Here is a 6,268-nt window from a genome sequence, read left to right on the forward strand (position 1 = left end):
ATGCTAGAAACTCATCAGGCTGCATCCCCAACCCTGCCCAGAACTGGCCCCAGACAGCGTGTCTGCCTTCCAGCCCACCACCACACCTGTCCCTGTCAGCCCTTGCTCCAGGGGCCTGGATTGCTTCTGTCGGTGTGTCTGTGGGTATCTCTAGCTGAACGCCTCTACCCTCAGATCTCCTACGACCCACCCAGGTTCCCGAAGCACCCTCCAGAGACCTACAGTTTGTGCAGGGGCTGCCTGAGAGGCCCTTCAGCGAGGAGGGCCTGCACTTCCACAGCACATCCGTGGCTGCACCTGCGTCCCTGAGCAGGCCAAGGACGCCGAGAGCATCAACTCCAGCCTGGACAAGCATAGGGGCAAGCTGCTGCTGGGTGTCAGTGACCAGCCCTCCGTCCCCTGAGGCCTCTGGGCCTGGGTCCCTGTGGAGAGCCCCTTCCCCACCCCCACCCCCACCCCCACCCCTGCACAGCGCTTCTGGAGTCAGGGCGCCGTGCAGAGGACACAGGCCAAAGGTAGAGGCCTCGCTCTAGAGCAGCCAACTAAGTGAAGCATCAACTAAGTCCACCACTTAAATAATAAACGAAACTAGACTTGACCTATGGTTAGCCTGGGTGACGGAGGAAGAGCTTTTGCGTAGGCAGCATTGTTTATGTTATGGTGGTGGAATAACTTGATTGTGGCAATGATTGTACAACTCTTCTAGATGCGATTGAACTGTTCAATTTTTATATGTAGATAAAGTGTCAATAAATTTTTTTAAAAAAAGAGATGACTTCCAGGCAGCAAACAATTATATTAAAAAAATCCTGAGATCAGTAGCTATAGGATAAATACAAATTAAAACATAGATTAGATACCACACATCAACATTCTTAGCAATATTAAAAAAAGGCAGGGAAGATGTGGAAAGATTGAAACATTTTAACATTGCTGGCAGGATTTCAGAATTTTACAGCCACAATGAGAAACAGTATGGGACGCCCATAAACATTTCCAATAGAAATATCATATGACCTTGTAATCTCTCTTCTCAATATATATGCCAATGAAATAAAGAACGAAATATGAACAGAACAGATATATACACACTCATGTTTATCGCAGCAGTAATATCTTTAATAGCAAAAATATGGACACAACCAAGGAATGGATATGAAGGATTGGATAGATAAACTCTGGTACATATCTACAATAAAATATGCATTTTAAAAAACTAATGAAGCTGTCTAAAACTTCACAATTTGAACAAATTTGAAGACATTATGATCAGCAAATTAATCACTTTCTTTTTTTCATGAAAAAATTCCATTAAAATTTTATTCTCTTTATTTTTGTTTGTTTTTTAATCATTTTATTAGGGGCTCATACAACTTTTATCACAATCCATACATACATCAATTGTGTAAAGCACATTTGTACATTCATTGCTCTCATCATTCTCAAAACATTTGCTCTCCACTTAAGCCCCTGGCATCAGGTCCTCATTTTTTCCCCTCCTTCCCCACTCCCCATTCCCTCATGAACCCTTGAAAATTTATAAATTATTATTTTGTCATATCTTACCCTGTCCGACATCTCCCTTCACCCACTTTTCTGCCGTTCATCCCCCAGGGAGGAGGTCACATGCAGATCATTGTAATCAGTTCCCCCTTTCCACCCACCCTCCCACTATCCTCCCAGTATCGCCAGTCACACCACTGGTCCTGAAGGAATCATCTGCCCTGGATTCCCTGTGTTTCCAGTTCTTACTGTACCAATGTACATCCTCTGATCTAACCAGACTTGCAAAGTAGAATTGGGATCATGGGGAGGGGGGGAGGCGCACTTAGGAACTAGAGGAAAGTTTTATTTTTTATCCTTGCTACATCGCACCCTGACTGGCTCATCTCCTCCCCAAGACCCTTCTGTAAGGGGATCTCCAGTGGCCGACAAATGGGCTTTGGGTCTCCACTCTGCACTGTCATCTCATTCACTATGGTAAGGCATTTTGTTCTGATGATGCCTGAACCTCATCCCTTTGACACCTTGTGATCGCACAGGCTGGTGTGCTTCTTCCATGTGGGCTTTGTTGCTTTTGAGCTAGATGGCCATTTGTTTACCCTCAAGCCTTTAAGATACCAGATGTTATATCTTTTGATAGCTGGGGACCATCAGCTTTCTTCGCCACATTTGCTTATGCACCCATTTGTCTTCAGCGATCATATCATGGAGGTGAGCACACAATGATATGATTTTTTGTTCTTTGATGCCTGATTCCTTCGGCACCTTGTGATCACACCGGCTGGTGTGCTTCTTCCATGTGGGCTTTGTTGCTTCTGAGCTAGATGGCCACTTGTTTACCTTCAAGCCTTTAAGACCCCAGATGCTCTATCTTTTGATAGCCGGGCACCATCAGCTTTCTTCACCACATTTGCTTATTCACCCGCTTTGTCTTCAGCGGTTGTGTCAGGAAGGTGAGCATCATAGAATGCCAATTTAATAGAAGAAAATATTCTTGCATTGAGGCGGAACTTGAGTGTAGACCCAATGTCTTTCTACTACCTTGACACTAAACCTATAAATATATGCACATAGATTTATTTCCCCATCCTCATATATAAATAATTTGCATATGTACATGTCTTTATCTAGACCTCTGTAAATGCCATTTGCCTCCCGGCTCTTTCCTCTATTTCCTTTGACTTCCCTCCTGTCCCACTATCATGCTCAGTCCCCACCAGGGTTTCAGCAATTCCTCTTTGTTACATTACCCTTGTTCATGCCCTGCCAGACCTCCCACATCCTCCTCACCACTGCTTTGGATCACTTGTTGTTCCTTTGTCCCTGGGTTTGTTAATACCACGATCTTTCCCCCACCTCCCCCTCTCCCATGTCCCCCTGGAACTGTCGGTCCTGTTGCTTTATCCCTCAGATTGTTCATCTAGCCTGTCTTATTTAGACAGATCTGCAGAGATAATAACAAGCACAAAAACAAGACAGAGCAAAACAGAGCAACAATATACAACAAAACAACAACAATAAACCAACGACAAAAACAAAACACAACAAGAAAGAAAAAGCTTGTATGTTACTTCAAGAATTGTTTGTTGAGCAGTCTGTTGAGGCACCATGCCCAGCCCCAAAGTCCACCTTCAGCATTCTCTGGGGACCTCGCCACTCCATTCCCTTGTTGTTCTGTTGCACCCCCTTAGTGTTTTGCCTCGGTGTGGCAGGATCAGATCAGGCGCAATTCCCATATTGTGTCTCTGGTGTTGCCCTCTTTAGGGACATGGGTCAGTGAGGGGAGTCTTGTTTCATAGTGGGGCTGGCCATGTGGTCCTCTCTGTGGATTGGCTGCTCTAATCGGGAACATTGTCCTCACGGCCTGGTGGGCCAGGATTTGCTCCACTCTCTCCTCCTCCCCCTTCATCTGTTCCCTTGTGCTCTGATCAGATATGTCTTTCTCCCAGAGCTGCATATTCAATGTCATCCTTTGAAATAAACTCTTCTGAGGGGAGGGGCAGGTGTCCACTTAGTAGTTAGGATTGGGGCCGGCACCCCAGACCTCTCCACTGGTTCCCTATTCCACTCTGGCATGTTGCATTCACATCTTGGAGTACTGGGTTGAATTTCAATGACACTTTCAATGACAATCCTTTCAATGACAAATAATAGAACAGCACTATTATTTTTAAAAAATAAGAAAAATTATTTTAAACCCAAATCAGCAGAATTTGAAGCTATGGGGGAAAGAATGGGGAGTGGGGAGGAAAGAGGCACAGGGAAGGTTCAAGGGAAAGAAGGAAGGGAAAAAAACAGAGCAACATTCACAGGGTAACTGTTCTGATTAGTTGTGCTGTGCCACACTATTTTATATATATATATAATATCTAATCAATCTCTGACATTAGGTTTATTTGGGAAGACATCCCAAGTAGGGCTCTTCACACTCCAACAGAGATTGGGAGACAAATCTCGGGAGCTGTATTAGAGATCCAAGTCTTGACACCCCAGTTATTTAAGGGCGATGGATGGCAGTGACAGCCTAAAGCCCATTTGAAGGGTTTCCATGTCGATTAAACCTCCATTGAATTATTGCTGATCATTAATCAGGGATATATATTAAAGTTGCCCTGGGCAGAACTTCCACTCTTCTCCAGCCAATCCAGGGGGTCCCATATTCATGAATGATGCCTATTATAGTTGAGTACTGATTGTGTGGGTCAGATGGCCCTGGAACAATCTTGTATCTTCTATCTGCCAATGTAGGTGCCCTAATTATGGTCCTGTCCCTGCTTCTGTAGTCCCATTTGTAACAATGATGTGCTAATCTTCCACCACTCATGGACTTGTGACAGTTTCTTTTGTTCCTATATTATATAATTAGATTCTCGACTTGAATGCTTCCTTGACTTGTGCTAATGATCTCCTTCATCTGGGTGAAGTGTCTATGCCTTTGTATTCTCTTTGTCTCTTTTCAGACTTAGTAAACGTTCTCCTTCAATTAAATTTGAGTTTGGAGTCTCTTTTGCAGTCTAAAACAGAGCACAAGTTAGTTTCCGATGGCAGAAATGATTCAGGAGGAACACGTTGTCAAGATTCTCTTGGGATGCTCACTCTGGTCCTTCTCAGTCAGAGGAAGTGCTGTGCAACATACTAACGGTAGAATTTAATCTCTTTGCACTCATTGAACATGGGAATTCTTCCATTATTTAAATCCAAACTTATTCCTAAGTATTTTATCTTTGGGGTAATTATTGTTTTAAATTTCCTTTTTTCGGAGTACTCTTCCTTAATATATAAGAATTCAATTGATTTTTGTATGTTGAACTTGAAGTCCACTATTTTGCCAAATTTTTCAATTAGTTCCATAAATATTTTTGAGTCTTTGAATTTTTCCACATATAAGATCTTATAGTCTGTAAGTGGAATTTTGCTTCTTCTTTACCAATTTGGATGCCTTTGATTTCTTTCTTTTTATGATGTCTAGTAGTTCTGCCTAAGACTTCCAGTACTATATTAAATAAGAGTGGTGATAAAGGGCAACTCTGTGTCTGGTTCCATTTGTAGTGGAATTGCTTTCAGTTTCTCTTCATTGAATGAAACGGTAGCAAATTGGAATAGTAAGCAATCATGACCCATAAATATATTGCTTACAAAATACACACTGTAGATTCAAAGACAAAAACAGACTGAAAAAAATCAAAGAATCGGAAAATATGTCAAGCAAATGGTAATAAACATAGTGAGAGTAACAATACTAATTTCTGATAAAGTAGACTACAAAGTAAAAGCCATCGTGAAAGGCAAAGAATGACATTCTATAACGATGAAAGCTACAATGAACAAGAAGACATAACCATATAAAACATCAGCGCACCCAATGAAAGACTCAAAATACATGAATCAAACACTTAGAGTTGCAGAGACAAATAGACAATACTGCAATTATAGCAGGAGATTTTCATACACCACTTTCAAGGAAAAATAGAGCAACTGGAATGAATATCAAGAATGATATAGAAGAACTAAATAAAACAATCAAGACCTGATGCCAAGGGCTTTAGTAGAGAGCAAATGTTTTGAGAATGATGAGGGCAATGAATGTAAAGATGTGCTTTACACAATTGATGTATGTATGGATTGTGGTAAGAGTTGTATGAGCCCCTAATAAAATGATTTACAAAAATAAAACAAGCAAGTTGATCTCTTAGACATTTAAAGAACACTTCACCCAACTACACAATTGGGTGTATACATTGTTTATGTATACACGATTTACAGTACATTGTTTTCTAGTTCTCACGGATGTGCTGTTGTTAGGTGCCATCTAGTCAAGTTACGACCCATAGTGACCGTATACACAAAGGAATAAAATATTACCCAATCCTGCACCATCCTCACAATTGTTCCTATGCCTGAGCTTATTGCTGCAGCCAAGGTGTCAATCCATATCACTGAGGGCCTTCCTCTCTTTCGCTGTTACATTACATAAGGTTACCTCTACCTTACACAACATAAGGTCCTTATCCAGGGACTGACTGGTCATCCCTGACAGCAATCTCTCCTGTAAAATGAAGTTTCACCATCCTTGCCTCTAAGGAGCACTCTGGTTGTATTTTTTCCATGAAAGATTAGTTCACACTTCTAGGTGTCCAGGATTCTTTCAGTATTCTTCTCCAGCATCACAATTCAAATGCATCAATTCTTCTTCAATCGTCTTCACTCAATGTCCAACTTTTTAAAATGTAAAATAGCATTTTGTTTTATAAATCATTTTATTGGA

General features: G+C 41.6%; 1 pseudogene; it reads left to right on the forward strand.

The window, feature by feature from the left end:
- LOC142427489 (interleukin-17D-like) lies at positions 1-403 on the forward strand (annotated as a pseudogene).
- The last annotated feature ends 5,865 nt before the right edge of the window (positions 404-6,268 follow it).

Source organism: Tenrec ecaudatus, chromosome 15, assembly GCF_050624435.1.
Source record: "Tenrec ecaudatus isolate mTenEca1 chromosome 15, mTenEca1.hap1, whole genome shotgun sequence".
Lineage (NCBI taxonomy): Eukaryota > Metazoa > Chordata > Mammalia > Afrosoricida > Tenrecidae > Tenrec > Tenrec ecaudatus.